Consider the following 17962-nt stretch of genomic DNA (forward strand, 5'->3'; position numbering starts at 1 on the left):
CTACTCTTCATTGCAGTGTGCGGGCTTCTTATTGTGGTAGCTTCTCTTGTTGAGGAGCACAGGCTCTAGGCACATGGGCTTCATTAGTTGCAGTGTGTGTGCTCAGTAGTTGTGGCTCGCAGGCTCTAGAGTGCAGGCTCAGTAGTTGTGGCACGCGGGCTTAGTTGTTCCATGGCACGTGGGATCTTCCCGGACCAGGGCTTGAACCCGTGTCCCCTGCATTGGCAGGCAGGTTCTTAACCACTGCGCCACCAGGGAAGCCACCGTGAATATTTTTTAAATTAGGATAAAAAAACACACAAACACTCTCTATACTTACAGCAGGGGGATCTAAGATGGTGACTGTGGAACTGGAAACCACCCCTACTCCTAATACCCCGCCTACAGAAGAAGAGAAAACAGAATCTAATCAGGAGGTTGCTAACCCAGAACACTGTATTAAACATCCTTTACAAAACAGCTGGGCACTCTGGTTTTTTAAAAATGATAAAAGCAAAACTTGGCAAGCAAACCTTCGGCTGATCTCTAAGTTTGATACTGTTGAAGACTTTTGGGCTCTGTATAACTATATCCAGTTGTCTAGTAATTTAATGCCTGGCTGTGACTACTCACTTTTTAAGGATGGTATTGAGCCTATGTGGGAAGATGAGAAAAACAAACAAGGAGGATGATGGCTAATTACATTGAACAAACAGCAGAGACGAAGTGACCTCGATCGCTTTTGGCTAGAGACACTGCTGTGCCTTATTGGAGAATCTTTTGATGACTACAGTGATGATGTATGTGGAGCTGTTGTTAATATTGGAGCTAAAGGTGATAAAATAGCAATATGGACTACTGAATGTGAAAACAGAGAAGCTGTTACACACATAGGAAGGGTATACAAGGAAAGGTTAGGACATCCTCCAAAGATAGTGATTGGTTATCAGTCCCATGCAGACACAGCTACTAAGAGCGGCTCCACCACTAAAAATAGGTTTGTTGTTTAAGAAGACACCTTCTGAGTATTCTCATAGGAGACGGCGTCAAGCAATCAAGATTTGGGAGCTGAACCAAAGCCTCTTAAAAGCAGAGTGGACTGCATTTAAATTTGATTTCCATCTAAATGTTGCTAAGATATAAGAGAAGTCTCATTCGCCTTTGTCTTGTACTTCTGTGTTGTTGTTTTTTTTTTTTAATTTTGGCTAGAGTGTCCACTATCCCAATCAAAGAAATACAGTGCACATGGTCCCCAGAATCCATAAATGTGTTCCTGGCCCACTCTGTAATAGCTTAATAGAATTAACCATTACAAACACATTTGACCCATCTACAATATTAAAAAAAAAAGAATTTGCATTTCTATACCTTATGAGAGAACGATTCTGTTTATGATCCATTGTATGCAGGAGCATATTTTGCTGGTTTGAGAGAGTATGATGCATACTGTTTTCTAGCAATTTTCTTTGTTTCCTTTTACGGCATTGTCTGTGCTGTACTCTTGCTGATGGCTGCTAGATTTTAATTTATTTGTTTCCCTGCTTGATAACATTAGTGATTCTGATTTAAGTTTCTCATTTGTTTTGCTTTTGTTTTTTTCCTCATGTAACATTGGTGAAGGATCCAGGAGTATGACACAAAGGTGGAATGAACATTAATTTTGTGCAAAAAAAAAAAAACTTACAGCAGGGGACACAGTTTCCTGCATAATTTCACTTGGAACCATATTAGGCAAGAGTCAAGGAGAGTGGGGAGCATCGGTAGAAAGTAACGTGTAGGTGATCAAAGCATGAAGAAGTGGGGGTGGGGGTGGGGGAAGAGATTATTTATTGCATTTACAGGATTTTAGAACACATATGTAATCCTCACGACTATTAAAACTAGACACAAAAACTGGTCAGAAGTCTCACTTCAATCCAATAGTTTAATATTTGTTTCACCAAACTAGAATTTGATATGTTTGCATATGTTTCTTTTTTCTGTTCTTACATTTAGTAAGCATTTCTGATGTCCGTGTTTGTAGAAGTTTTATTGCTAATATTATGGGGAATACAGTGACTAAGAAAAACAAAAGAGCTGTCCTACCAAAGTGTTACAGAAAAGAAAATTAAGCAAAAAATATAGTATATGGTAGACTTTGGGAAGAAAAGAGGAAGCACAATGTGGTATACAGAGCGTGTTAAATAATACTCAACCTTTTAGTTATAAATAGCCTGTTCAGCCCCTGCTATAGAGATTGGCAGTTGTGGGGTGAGAGTTACTTTCATGCCAGTCACCGAAGGCAAGGCGCCAGGTATCCCCTGAGAAGAGGATTAAAGTCCTGGGAATTCATCAGTGATGAAAAGAGCTTCTGCTCCTACCTTTGCTAGACATTCTCAAAGATCCATAAGGCTTCAAGGAAGGAAACAAAAATTAAAATATCTCCCTGAAGCAAAAAAATGGTACTGATGAACCCAGTGACAGGGCAAGAATAAGGATGCAGATGTAGAGAATGGACTGGAGGACACGGGGTTGGGGGGGCGGGGGGCGAAGGGGAAGCTGGGATGAAGTGAGAGAGTAGTATAGACATAGATACACTACCGACTGTAAAATAGATAGCTAGTGGGAAGTTACTGTATAACAAAGGGAGATCAACTCGATGATGGGTGATGTCTTAGAAGGCCAGGGCAGGGAGGGTGGGAGGGAGTCGCGGGAGGGAGGCGATATGGGGATATATGTATAAATACAGCTGATTCACTTTGGTGTACCTCAAAAGCTGGTACAAGAGTGTAAAGCAATTATATTCCAATAAAGAGCAAAAAAATTTTACCAGTGGGACATTTAGTTATACGAATTTAAAGCTTTAAAATCAATTTTAACTCTAATGCTGATGTTAGATATTATGTTTTGCAAATAAAAATTACCAAGTGTAAAAGAAAAAAAAAAATCTCCCTGAAGCTTTTTCTGAGATTATTCCTTCCAGGTCAGAATCCCTCCTTGTCATAGTAGAGGATGGTTAGGGGTTGGAAGATGCCAAAGTGCTAGAGATTAGAGCAGGAACTTCTTAAGCTGAGGTAGCAGAAGGCACTACAACTAAGGGCAGGTTAAAAGTGGACAACTATGTGGAAGTTACACAACTATGATCCAGAATTTCAGAAGGAGAAACTTAATGGACCACATATTTGAAGGAGCCAGAGGCAGGTATTCAGGTCAGGGTATGAGGCCAGAATTCTATAAGTTAGGCATCCTGGACCCCACACTAAATGGCAGTGTCTGTGGATCACTTTTGTGGAGTATATGGGAGAAAGGCCTGAGGTCAAACTTACTGGTCCAGGGGCTGAGTGGATATTGCCAGCGAAAGCCAGTCTTCCTTGGACAGGTCAGCATCTCTGTCTCTGTGTTCTCATACTGCTTAATAATAAGTGCTGAGGATCGTTCTTGCTCTCATTTATGCCTTATGCATTTATTAAACAACTACTGTGTGCCAGGTTCCATGCTAGGTATGCATGGAGAGGCAGCTGACAGTAGGTGATGCTTCAGAATCTAGAGTCCAAAGGGCACGTGTAAAACACCAACAAGCCAGACAGAGTTAAGTTGCGTGTATTTTTGTGAGGCTGGCCAAGGGCTGGTCTTAGAAGTGTAACTTCAACATGTACATAGTCGTGGTGAAGCGTCCCACAGAACTCACATGAGTCCTCGTAAAAGTCCTTTGGATCACAACCTTTTCATAGTGGTGTACTGTAACATTGACCTTGAAGACACATGCCTTTAAAGGATTGATGAGGGACTTCCCTGGCGGTCCAGGGGTTAAGACTCTGCACTTGCACTGCAGGAGGCCTGGGTTCAATCCCTGGTTAGGGAACTAAGATCCCAAGTTCCTTGGGGTGTGGCCAAAAAAACCACATTTTTTTTTAAATAAAGGATTGGTGAGCAGAAAATAGGTGGGCTCTTTTCAGGTAACACTCAGGAAACTCTGGGATTGTTATTATCTGTTCTCTTGTATCTACATGTCCCAGCATCCTGCCCATCTGTTCCTTTCACTCAAGATGCCGGAATCCTACACCATGGGCAGGATTTTCACTTCTCAATATAGAACCATGTACCTCACCTCATGGTCCAACTGACTTCCTGAGGATAAATCATTGTCCTTGTATTTCATAAGAGACAACAAACATTGATTTTGTTGCTAACATATATAAGCCTGCCTTCATTCAGCAAACTATATATTTTAATCACCAACAAGTATCCTAAAATTTTGGATTTTAATGCCCTGAAAAGTCCACTTTTAATCAGCTACTGATTACAATTTGAGGAGCTTTGTGTCCAGGCTAAACCCAGTGTGACTTCTTTGGTGAGTAACTCCTCTTCATTTGAAGTCTTGAAGTTGGTTTAAATGCCTTAAACCAAGTTTCTCCAACAGCAATGTCACAATTGTGACATTTTATGCCAGTTTCACAGTGAAAAGGATTCTGTAGCAATGTGTTGAAAGGCAATGTGGGTTCACTCTGAGTCTTTGATTATGTTTAATAGCTTCACTGTCAGACAGTGAGTCAGGATCTTTCTCTTCTACTTTACAGTTTGTATTTACACCTCCTTGCATTTGATAAAAACAGTGTAGTGAGCTCTGCCTGTTGACAGTGAGGACTCCTTTATTTTAATCAGTGTAGAGGAAAAAAATAAAATGTGACACAATGGGTGTAAAACCTCTGCCTTCTGCCATTTTAAGTGTTAGTAGTAGTTATATGTAGAAAGACTACTTTGTGAAACAAAATGTCAACATATCCAGTCGTTTGATTTACATGTGTAATTTTGCTTTCTTTCTGTCAGGTTCAGTTTAGCAAATGAGGTTAAGAAAAACAGTTTTCATCTTCTCTATTTGCAAGCTTTGGCGATGTAACCATTTATAAGCATGCCTATGTAATATTTTATTTAATGGGAAAAAATCGATGCTAATTTTCTCTCCAATCCAGTGAGGCTGAATTGGTCTAGCAGTAGGGTGTGGTCAGAGTACATGACCAGCAAAGAGAACACTCACTAGGAGCGGAATTTGTATTTCTGAATTCCAGTTGGACTACAATAATTGTTAATAATTGATCTCAAGTTGGCCTCACTCTAGGCTGCATTTTTTCAAAGTAATTTCCTCTAGAAGCCTCTGAGCTTAGCTTTGCAGGTTTTTTTCCCCCACATGTGCTAATATCTTTCGTTAGATGTCACTAATTTGAAATAGGTCGTGTCCCTTTTGGTGAAAATAATTTGGAGTTCAACAAAGTAGGTATCTGGGTACCTGGGCACTAGCCCCTCAGGTAGGAGTCTATTTAGGATCCAAACAGAGAGATGAAGTAATGGATGAGTATAAGGTGGAGTCGGTAAACTTTTTATATAAAGGGTCAGAAGTAATTATTTTTGGCTTTGTGAACTATACGGTCTCTGTCACAACTACTCACGTCTGCCAATGCAGCATGAAAACAGACATAAACAACACAGTGCAGCATGAAAACAGACATAAACAACACTCACGTGAATGAGCAATGATCATGGTTGTGTTCAAATAAAACTTTATTTAAAACAACAGGGAGCAGCATGGTTTTGGTCTGTGTACCATAGTTTGCGAATCCCTAAGATATCAGCCCTCCAGGATCCTATTTTGGCACATTACTGAAAAATAGCAATCACGTAAATTTTCTTTACATGTTCATGTAGGGAAAGTGTTGGGGTACCTTTAGACACTGATGAGTTATTTAAAACGTGTCCTAACACCAGCAAACCCTTGCTGTAGGCTTGCAAGACGCAAGGCAACAAGTACTTGAGTAAAGGGCAGAAAAGGACCAGATGAGACCTGGGCAGAAGCAACAGACAGTCATACCCACCTAACATGTTTTCTCGGGTTTTAATAATGTGGGATGGAGTGCATTGAAGTGGGAGTAGAGGAGGGAGTCTGGTCGTGAGAGAGGTTCGGACCAGGGACTATTTCTTGTCAGTATGTTCATTCCAAATCAGAATCCACCCAAGGCCTGAAGGAAGTAGGAGTTATCAAGATAACGGAGCCTTAGCCTAGGAGATAATTCAGAGAGGAGAGTCAGTCCCGGTAGGGATCTTGGACTGCTTGGTAGGCACCACTTTGGACTGACAGCAGGTATCTGTGTTGGGGAGATGCTGGGGGAGCTGATGGAGGTGAAGACATGAGAGGAAGCAGGGAGTGGTTGACGAGATGTTCAAAAAGTGGAAACTTGTGTTTTCAACAGCTTACTTAGACACCTAAGTTTTTCTCAGACAACCTAATTCCTGGGGTATCACAAGATTTCGTTAAGGCGTCGCTGGAGTGTATGACCAAGTTTCCGACCTACAGGTCAGGTAGGTGTTTGCGCACAGCAGAGGCTGGGAAAGGGGATGTGCAAGACCCAGGAACTAGGCAGCAGCTGGCGGAGTGAGGGTTGTGTCTTGTGCTCACATAGGACAGAAGCTACGAGGGCGAGAAGTGAGCTCTTTCCTTATAAAGTCTCATTTCTACCTCTACAGGAGAATCAGACTCTGTGCCTAATGCTGAGAGTCGTAGCTACCGAAAGTCATATTGTCTAACCTTCTTTTTTTTGACACATAAAGAACTTTTACGTTGTGAAAAGACTTTTAAAGATGCAGTGAGAATTTAACTTGAAAATGGAAGCATTTTCAAGACGAGGAGTGGAAACAAAGAGCTGCGTAATAGGTATTATGTCCAGCAGACATTTCTAGATGAATTATTGTATTGTAGGCATTTTTAAAATACAGAGAACAATGCTTTTGACCTTTATGTGTGTATTTAAACACTCATAAAACGTTTCTACCTTTTATGACAAAAATTTCAGTGTACTTACAAACGAAAGTAAGGAAAGAGTACCCGATGTTAATTGTATAAAGGCAATGTAAATATATAAAGCACATTGCTTTTATAGCCACGAGGAGACCACTTGGGTAGGTTTATTCTCAATTTCCCATAAAGCAATATTCGATTTGTTCTTTAATAAAGTGTGGGCTTTGCCATTGGTGGAGAATAATAACCACCCTTTAATTTCACAATCAGTGGCTTCTCTCTAGATAAGATTTGCCTGAGAGGAAAAGTGTATTCCAAGTCTGAGAAATTAACATCTCCTAGGTGAACAAACCTCTACAACGAAAACCAAATAAACCTCATCCCAGAATGTCACGAGAGCTGGAAACAACAGGCCTGATACCTCCGTCACAGGGCTCTTTGGGAGCCGCATCGGGGGAGCTGCTGCGACTAACGGAAGTAGAGGAGCTGGATTGGAGACAAACAGAACTGAGATGCTTCCGAAGGGAGCCAGAAGAGCTGAGGTAGCTGAATGCAGGCATCACTGCCTGTCCTCAGCACTCGTGACTCCCGGGATGAATCTGCGTGTGAAGAGTGGGGTCTGGTTGGAGCCATGTGAGAAAATCTACCTGCCTATGGGTCCAAGGCTGATTCTGGAAAAGAACTCTATGCCAGGCATCCCACTGGCATCAGTAGAGATCCTACTGCATGTAGAGCGTCGTAGAGAGGGGCCACTTCATGCAACCTGAGAGCCTAAACTAGACCCTTGAGTTTGAAACTTAGGAATGTGAGTAGCACTCATTTTATTTTATTTCATTTTATTTTATTTTAAAGCTGATTCATTTATTGAGTTCCCACAATATGGCCAGCTCTTTATGAAATTTACATTCTCATGAGAAAGAGTAGCACTCATTTTTTTTCATTTTTTTTTTAGAACTTTTATTGAGATACGGTTGACATACAATAAACTGCATATATTTAAAATGTACAATTTGATTTTTTTTTTCTTATTAGTAATGTATATATGGCAATCCCAATCAGAGTAGCACTCACTTTAAGTGAAGGAGGAAAGAATAGGAAAACTACAGTGATAGCAAAGGCCACTGCTACTTGTCCAGACTTGAGGAATGCTCAGAGCCATGTCCCTCTGCAGAAACACCCGGTGAGCCCCAGTCCTTCAGTGTGTCCCAGCTGTTGGTCTGAAGCCATGTGAGGCTGAGAGAGTCACTGCCAGCCAGCGAAGCCAAACCACACAAGCTGCTGAGAAGTGAAAGCTCAGCTGTGACTCTGAGGTTCCTGCCCCATCAGAGACTCGTTACCCTCCCATTTTCCATGCAGAGAGTTCAGTTCAGACACCAAAAATGGCCTCGGGAAGCTTTTCTTCCATTTCCAGGAGCACCCGTGTCTTCAGAGCAAGCTCTCCTGAGCAGGTTCTGCAATACACGCTGTCCTACGGTCTCCCTCTGCCCTTCCCATGAAAATGTGGAAAAGTTCCTTACTCACCAGGTGGTGGCCGTGGTGCCAAACAGCTCATTTGGTGATTGGTTCAGTTGTAGTAAATTAGCTTAGCAATGATTTTGGAAGAGTTGTAGCTCCATATTGTAGACCTTCTCCCCACACTGCTTCCCGGAGACCAACCGGGGGCTCCTAGAGAAGATGAACTCTTCTGTGTGGTAATTTGAGGGGAAGCCCAGCAGATCACATTCACTTAGCTTCTCTGTTCAGTTTGCCTGTGATAAACTGGGCCCTGCTAGTTTCGTGCCTGTTTTGTACAATAGGGATAATGGAAATAAAATGAACACTTCAGAACAAAGGCAATAAAGTCTTATTATGGCTAATGAAGGAATGATTTGTTTTGAATGTCAATTGCCTAGAGGCAAGGATTTTGTAAAAATCAAATAATAAATGGTCACCATATCGGCAATATAAATATTCCCTTATTGATCTTGTATGGAAATCAGATTTCAGAGAGAAAAACGCCCGATGTACTTCAGAAGAGATTCTAAAACAAGTATCTGTGATGAACCATCCAGTTCCTAACTTGCTTGCATTGCATTTTCAGAAGCACCTTGATACTTCAATTTACACCTTTTCTCACATTACTTTGATTTCTAGATTCTGTAGGTTAGTAATGTTGCAGTGAAAGTTTCCCGAGTTGAAACAATCAGAACAAGGCTGATAATGCAGCACTTTTCTTAAGCCTGCACTAGACTTACCTGGAGAGTTTATTGAAAAGACAGATTCCCAGGACGTATCCTCCAGAGACTTTGAGTCAGAAGATCAGACAGGACCTAGGAACCAGCATTCACACTAAATACCCAACATGTTTCTCTGCTTGTGGCCCTTGATGGTATTTTGAGAAAAACTGCGATAGAGTACATCCTGCCTTCGCGTCAGGTTTCACAGGACACACATAAGAAAGAGGACAGAAAGTTAAGAGGCTTAAAATAGCTGAAATCAAGCTGAGATCAAGCCTCTGGTTCAGAGTAGAGTGCCAAAAGGGAGGAAAAGATAAAAAGGAATTTTTATAGACGGGTCGCTCACCTTGCTCCCCTTTTCCTGATCCACACCAAGTCTGCATCTTACAAGAGAACCCAGAATTAATCCTCCCACAGTCTCTAATGCACCCCCTGAGTTCAATAAGCTCTGCCTCTCTGGAATAAAGGCAGGCTTTTAGTAAGGAACGCTGCAGTTACAAAGACTAGGGTGACTCAATACAAAAAAAAAAAAAAAAAGGTAAAAATGTCCATCATAGAAATGTACTGCCTGCCCTACTAATTATTTTTAAATATCTGGATAGCATGCTTCGTCTACAGGTCATCCAGATGTTTCAGCTTTGTGTACAGAGCCATGCTCTGCATTCCAGCGGTCTGTTTTGATATGCATTTCCATGCTTGAACAGTCAGCGTCTGAGGAGTATATTGTGGGGGGGAGGGGGGAGAGACAGCCTGAAGCCATGCACACACAGTCCCCAATTTCAAACAGTTCTGTCCCGAAGACTGGTTTGTAACTTAGATGTTCAACATTCAGAGCATGGTTTCCTCTGGAAACCATGTTTCACACAGTGGTTAACTGCTCAAGCCAGTCCACGGAAGGCTCTTTACTCCATAACATAGGTATGGTAGGGAATGGATACAATTACCCAGTTGAGTTGTAGAAGCTGAATGTCCCCATGAAGCCCTCTGGAAGAGGAGGGGGAGAGGAAGGATTGTTTCTCTTTCTTGGAGTGAAGGATGAGCCTGGGCTACAAAATTTACTGCCTCCCTCCCCCACCCTCAGGCAAAACTCACATTCTTCAATTCAGTTTGTCTGAAATGAATGGGATAAAAAGGAATTTGGACAAATTTGATTACGTAGATAAATGACCAATAGCCCCCTAACGTTCAGGGAGGTGTTTGTCTTTTAAAAGAGGCTGTTTATATTTTAATGAATTTCTAATTGTTGACATGGCAGGCAGTGTAGCATATTAGCTTGCATGAAAATAAAAGAGAAATACTCAGATTCTCTTGGAGAAAGGAGATTATAGGGCAGGTTGAACTCGCCTAGGAATCCTTTCCTAGGCTGTTCCCCAGAATGCTTCTTCAGTTATGCCAGCTTCTGTTTCTCCACTTCCAAATATTCGTATGTTCCAGAGGCTATACAATGTGTTTTGAAATAGCCAATGTGGAGGCAGTGAGGTCATACTAGTGTGTGTGTGTGTGTGTGTGTGTGTGTGTGTGTGTGTGTGTGGTGGGCAGGGTTTGGTAGAGGCAAAAAGGACAAGCATTTGAATATGTGGGTCATTTCTGAGGTGAGTTCTGCCACCACTAAAAAATATACGGGTCTATATAGACAAATACCTGTCCTGATTGTATGTAAATATACGTGTTGATTGTGAATCAAGCTCATTAACACAGACCAGTGCTTCTTAGCAACATGCTGCAGTCAATACAGTTCTATTATGATATTCATCTCTCATTAATTTTGGCTCAGCAGGCTGAAGCTGCAGACCCTGGCTACTCAGGGGATGGCATTTGAAATATGCATTGCTTTACTTGTGGACTAAACTAGTGAATAGCTAAGCTTGGGCAGCAGAAGAAATTATCTCACATCACTGCTCTCTGCTGATGTGCTTCCACCAGAGAACCTCTGCAGAGATGGGAAAAAGAGAAAAGAAAAGAAAAGAAAAAAAGAAAAGAAAAGAAAAGAAAAGAAAAGAAAAGAAAAGAAAAGAAAAGAAAAATCACTGCAAGAGAATTGCAGAGGTGGAACGAGAAAGAAACCACATAGATATCCAAGAAAATCTTGATGCTTGAGTAGGAATCAGCCGGAAGGACTGACCACGTTACTAGCATTTATTGCAGAAGCCGGACCTTCATTATTTTCACTCCATTCCCTTTGTGAGAGCGTGAAATACTTCCTTCCAGTGCTGGGGAGCAGTGTATTGGGGCAAAAAAATAGAGGGACTTCCTCGAGTCCAAAGGGATGGGTTCAAATCCCATATCTTCACCACTCACTGGCCATGTTGTTTGGGTCAAGTTACTTATTTTCTCAAGTATCGCTCTTCTCATCTGCAGTGTCAGACTAATAACAGCTGTTGTCACCCACTACCTCAGAGGAGTTGGTAAAGAAGAAGACATGGCTTCCAGGGGCCTGGCACTCCATAAGCATTCACAAAGTGTGAGCTGTTGTTTGGCTGAGGAGTGTAATTTGCTTTCGTGGCCATTCAGTTCAGTGCAGTAGTGGACTGTGTGTACTCGCATCCTCGGGTACCATCCAGGCAACGTAGGCCAACTTTGCAACCCCCATGCCCTCAGGAGGCTAGACCAGCAAGATTCACTGTTTCTCAGAGCTGCCCTTCAGCGACCTGAAGTTTCTGACTATATAGGTAGCTTGGTCACAGGCTAGAAAAGAATGACCCGTTAAGTTCTGGGAAGGATGAGGCCTTCCCCATCATAATCTTCGGACTGGACTGATCACGATCTGAAAAAAAGGCGAGGGGTCCCCTTTCTTACCCAGGCCTTGTACATACAGAGGTCAGCCTGTAGTTGACTTGATTTGATTCCCTGTTCGCTCCGTCATTGTGGGGCAGGTCCAGCACTGGGGCATCCAGGGTACACGTTATAAAGCCTGCTTGTACTTCAGGCTGTGATCTCAGTCCCCTCAGAGGAAGGAGAGGCGCAAATGCCCCAGCTCCGGCTTGAAGAAGCCGTGGCGGCTTCCCTCTTCCTGATGCAACTCATCTGCTATTTGTCCCTCACCCTAATGAGCACCAAACTCACTCAAAATATACTGAGAGCGTTTTTATTAAACATGATATTAATAAAAAGGTTAGGATCTCTTTCAGCACTGCAGGCAATTCCTGAAATATATGAATTCAAATAGGAACAGAATTATAATGGGTTTTTGGTTGTTCATCTTCCCAGATTCCACCCTTTCCCTGCCTCTTCTTTCTTTCCCTCCTTTCCCAGCTCTCTCAAATAGGCCTGTAATGAGAGCATGCGGCGATGTCCCAGGAGCCCCTTTTAGAGAGCCCTTTGATGTATAGCCCAGTCCAGCCAAGCCTATCTAGTGCTGGATTATAATCACCTATGAACATCTCTATCTGCCTCATTAGATCGTTGCCCCTTAAAGATTGGAATCGTGTGTTTTCACCATTTTTTTTACTCTGGCCCCCACCCCTCCCTGCCTCAGCAACTGGCTCTGAGACATTCTGAGATGATTTCAGTAACAGGGATACAAAGGAAGGAAGGCAGCCAGGAAGGTGGGCTCAGCACTGCTCCCTGGAGAGCAGGCTCATCGTGGGGACACGCTAGCAACTCGGGAGCCACGCAGTGACTCCAGCCCCCTGGTTCCCTTTGCTGCCCCCGTTCCGGCTCCCCAGTGCTGCTCTGCCCTCTACCCAGACTCCAGCTCCCTCATGCCTTCTGTTGTCTCCTGACCTCTGTGTAGGGGACGTTTTTCTCTGTGTGTCTCTTGATATTAGTGCCCTCTTTGTGTGTCTCACATCTAACCTCCCAGGAAGAGGATTTGATCAGTTTAATTATTACATAGGCTCTCACAGCACGTTATCTCAGATGCCACAGGCTGGTCTGCAGATGGCCGGGCCCAGATCTCCGACCCAGTCCGTTGTGGTCCAGGGGAACGGTGTTACCTAAGGCAAATATGTCCACCTGGGCCCAATGCACTTGTGGGTATTCTGTACGGAGAGGAGTGCTAGGTGTGGTACGTCCTCGGCCTTGCAGCACCTTGTACCCAGAAAAGAAGAAGCCTTCCAAAAATGTTTCCTGAATGGCCAACTGGCTTTTGGGGCTGGGCCTTTGCTGTAGGCAGAGCAAATACTAGCTTTTTTGAAAAGAGGAGTGCAAGTCTGAATATAACTCCTAAATCCCAACATTGTGCAAAACACAAAGGAGAGAACGATTGACTAAAATGTTGTCCCAAGGTGTTGTCTCAAGGTGCCCACAGACTAGTAGCAAAAGACAGATATGTAAGCCACTAAGAGCAGCAGCATATGACCACGGCCAAGAGTGTGGGCTTTGAATACCAGTTCATATCATAGATTGTCTATTTACTAGCTGGGTGACCTTAGCTTCCCTGGGTTTCATTTCCTCAGTTTCCTCATTTGTAAAGTAGAGCCTTGTACTCGGAATATACAGGGAGGGAGGAATGCACAGTGCACATGTTGTGAAAAACTGGAATATGAGGATAGTAGTACTTACTTGCATGAGGTTATAATACATAACCTTGTACATCAATCACTTCGCTTGGCACGCAGGGGAACCTTACTGAAGGATAGCCATCTGTGTTTCTAATGCAATGTAAACGTTAAAATGGAAGTATCCATAAAGTATCATGGAAAGGAAGAAAGGAGAAAGTGGAGGTCAGAGAAGCCCCTACTGAGAGCTGGTTGCTTGGAGCAAGCCAGGAGTTGGCAGGGTCAAGGCGGAACCGCAGGAGCACAGCGGTGGTTTTTTTCCACTGTGCTATCCTGAGCTGCTGGCTTTTCTCTCAAACAGGAAGCAAGAGGCAACCACGTGGGGAAAAACTGAGGCATGCCAGCAGGCTCAGGACAGCAGCAGCCCCGTCTGTAATAAGCTACTCTGTTATCTTGGAAAATGCATATCCTGTTATAAAGGGAGAGCTCAAAATGTCTATAGATTTGCATTGATTTTGTGTCCATCTAGGGCTATTAGGGTGTTGTTATAGCCGAGGCACCATTTTGAGGGTTTGTTTACTGATGTTGACCTGCTCATGGTAAAGTATAGTATGAAAAATACATGACTGTGCTCCTGGATTTATTTCGCTCAACTTTTTCTCTCATTGCTGGAGTCTGAACCCAAGTGCTAGTTTGAAAATCTAATTAATAGCCAAGAAGATCATTAGAGAAGGACTTGAGAGTTCATTTAAGGATACAGCCATACTAAGTTTATGTCACGGGAAAAATTAAACACAAAAGTTATAACCACAAAGATGTGTTTTTGCTATGCAATCGTCTTAGCCCAGAGCCGGGAGACTTACACTTGCCTAAATTTCTGATGAAAGTAAAAGATCCCCTTTTATAATAAATGAAGAGAACTATTTTTGGACTAGGGGGTCACAATTTATAATATTAACATGCCTGGCATTATGATGACAGTGGCACTTCCTTGAGTCACTGAGAGGATAAAGACCCACCCTGGATATAGGAACGCGAACTGTGATGAATGCAGGAAGCTGGGTACCACAGCAGCACTTGTCCTCTGTACTCATCAGGCCAAACTGCTACCTGCAACGTGATGAACAGCGAGGTAGTCAGGACGGCGCTGTGCATGAACAGGACTAGAAGCTCCTGCTGAAATTCGGGCCCACAACACCACAGTCACTCGCTTCTTCTGAGATTAAAATGAAATGCCGAATTTTTTTCAGTTGTCATCTTCCTTTCCAGACATCTGGAAATTATCATCTATTAGCAGGTTAATTTTATCTTATAAAAGTATTAAGCCTATTATAAGTAAGCCAATCTAAAGAGTAGCTGTTGACACGTGTGCCTTTGGCTTCTCCGGTAGTTTCTTAAGCTACCAAATAAATATAACTCTTAGTTCTCATCACCTGTAAATTGAGATGCTTAATAAATTTCATATGATGACCATTTAACGTTCTACAAAAGGAAGAAAGCGGGGATAAAGGTGTCACCCTTGTCTTTGGCATTCACGATCCAGTGTCTCTAACTGTATAAACGCTATATAAAGAGTTCACTCCATTCACTGGAGACAGGATTTGGGATGCAGCATAGTTGAACCTGGAGTGCAGCCGGCTGCTTCATAATTCAATATTACGTGTGCCTATTTGACCTTGAGTCCCCTGAGAACAGCCTCTGGTTGATGGTACATTCCTCAGCAACGTTGTTCCAAAGTTCTAAGTAACTTTTTCGAATGAATAAGTAATAGAAAATAACGTAAAACAGTGAAACAGTGGTCATCTAGTGATCGGTTTAGCCTGTTTTCAGCACCCTCTCTGTAATTAAATGAAAAAAAAAAAGTTCAAGTTAAAAGTTCAGTAGCAGTTTTTTCTTCTGCTGCAAAAGATAGATTTTCCTGTGATGATACAAAGCACCATTTCCCTCAAAACGTTGCTACTGTCATTGTCAGGCCCTCCTCCCTTGAGGAAACAGCAAATGTTAAAAAAAATAAAAAATAAAAAAAATTTTTAAAAAGGAGCACATTTATCAGTCAGAAATACAATTACAGGTTAAACGTGTGTTGCTAGGAAGATTGCATTTCAAGTCAGTGGGTTCACAACATTTTCCTTTTCTCTGTGTATGTATTTATTTAATTTTACCCATTCTTATGGTGTTGTTTGGTGATACTGTAAATCAACTTGTTTTTTCCATTGTCCACTGGATGTTTAAAGGGCAGTAGAAGCAACAGAAAGAAGAGATGTTTGAAAGAGATCTTGCGTGGTAACCCAAGGCGGTGAATCAGTGCTTCATAGATTTGTAACTAGCCAGGGCAAGCGAAACCCTTGCTATTTCACAAGCATCCTTCCGGTTCTTTGTTCAGAGTCAAGTCTTTTCGAAGCAATGAAGTTCAAAATCTGGAGATAAAGATGAGATTGATTCTCTCCACACCCAACATCACAAGTCTCTGACTCCTACAAATGTATTCAACCAAAACAGTCAGTCTACATGTATTTAAGAATGTGGTCAGGTCTCCTAGGCTCTCATGTCTGTTAAACATCCGAGTTCTAAACAATCTGCCTCTTGTCTGTTGATGACTCCCCACTACAACGTCTAGCACATAGTAGGTACACAATGCATGTTAGTTAAATCAACTTGGAATTTTGAGGGAGTGAGGAAGCCCAGATTTGAAAGGGAAATTATCAGATTCCAATGTCTCTTTTTCCCTTTACTAATTAAAAAATGTATATGCTCATGAGGAAAGGTACAGTGTAACAGGGTAATTAAAAAGCAAACATCTCTATAATCCCCACCCAGTAGTTTTCAACCTCTTTGCTCTGGATTCAAAATGGTTTATTTTTCTTCTCTATAGCTCTTAGCATACTAACATGTCACTTGATACTTAATTGAAAATGAAACTATGATTTGAAACATTTTCATGTAAATCCATTAAAATAGTATCAATACTTATCAGTACATGAAATTCACATCACTCGATCGTGAATATAGCGTTTCAAAAGAGAACTGTTCCTGCTTCTCCTCCATTTCTTTGTAGTTGCAATTATCTTTTGAGAGGAAATGTACCATCCCTATGACAATGCTGAGATTATAACTTCAGAAATTCCCAAAGAAATTAAAATGGGTCTTTTTCCTCTGGAGCAGGCCACTTCTTCTGCCTCTCAGGTCAACAAAATGCCCTAGGAGTCTTAGGATATTTTTTAAAAAGAAATGGCTTTGTGAATATAAAGGAAGTCTGAACCAAAAAAATCAAACAAAAAAACAAAGAACGAACAGAGAAAACAAAGCTAATGAAGAGGTAAAATTTAAGAAGACAGCTGTTTCTTGCTTAATGATTTATGTGCTGACTGGGCTGTTGCCCCTTCACATGTAGAGTTTGGGATGTGTCCAGGCTCCTTGGTGAGGAATGAACTCCACCAAATTTTCCCTGAGAGGCAAGAGAAGAATTTAGGTTGAGCGTTTTGTATGAAGGATTTCAGGAGTGGCTCAATTTTGCTAACTTAAGGTTGAAATAGTGAAAAAAACCAGTAAGATCCCACAGGTAAAATTCTTTCTTCTGTAAAAACTTAACTTTTGCCAAAAAAATGCTTGCTTTCTAGCACAAAAAAGAACTCTTAGAGTTGTGATTTTAAAACAATTGCCTTAACTCTTGCCCAGAGGGTAAATAAACCTGAAACTCATCAGCCATTTGGTAAAATTACATCTGTTAATAGAATGCATTTTTTTCTTCATAGAAAGTACTGCTATATATTCTGTAAAAGTGATCTCTAGGTTTCATAATAATTAATCTGCATTTATGGTTAAAGCAGTTAAAAACAAAGAACACAATCAATTACCTAGGTTGTAAACAGAATGATACTGGGTGTTATGAAAATACTGTAAGTGGGTAACACTACAGACTCTTGTCTTGAAATATAAAATAAATGCTGAAAATAGTCATGAAAGTAAAGATTGGGGAAACTAATATTTTCTTTCTACTTTTAGTTGCCAATTTTTCTATTATTAGTGATAAGAAGGGCATAAAGGAATAACTTTGGTTTAATACACTTATCAATAAGAAAGTAAACACTTTGGAATGTACCTAACAGCTGCATGTTTTGAACCAAGTGGACAGCATCTGTTGAGACGAGAGAAGACAAATTATGGTCTGTTCTTCCTTCTCAATAGTCTGTGTCCAACAGAGGCATTTTGAGAATTCTAGTAACCATTCAGCTGTGAAAATGGAAGCTAGTGTATTTGTGTTAAAAAAAAAAAAAAAAGAAGAAGAAGGAGAAGGAGAAGAAGAAGGAAGAGAGGAAGAAAAGAAGGAAGGGAGGGAGAGAGGATGGGAAGGCGGGAAGGCAGGCAGGCAGGCAGGCAGGCGGGCTAGCTTTTGATCACTGGATTCATCTCTAGCCCCTTAAGAAAATCTGTGCTAAACAGTCTTAAGAGGAACAAAAGAAGATATGAGCTGCAAGCACATCCTTGAAGACAAAGTCTTGATGAGTTTTCATACAAGACCACAGTTTGGGATAAAATGCAGCCAAGAGTCTTTTGCATGGAAG

The 17962-nt window shown here is 41.6% G+C and overlaps 1 pseudogene; it reads left to right on the forward strand.

Annotated features, from left to right (window-relative positions):
• The first annotated feature begins 333 nt into the window (after nt 1-333).
• Nucleotides 334-1035, forward strand: LOC130858989 (eukaryotic translation initiation factor 4E-like; annotated as a pseudogene).
• Nucleotides 1036-17962: the final 16927 nt, after the last annotated feature.

This window comes from Hippopotamus amphibius, chromosome 8, assembly GCF_030028045.1.
Source record: "Hippopotamus amphibius kiboko isolate mHipAmp2 chromosome 8, mHipAmp2.hap2, whole genome shotgun sequence".
NCBI classification, from domain to species: domain Eukaryota; kingdom Metazoa; phylum Chordata; class Mammalia; order Artiodactyla; family Hippopotamidae; genus Hippopotamus; species Hippopotamus amphibius.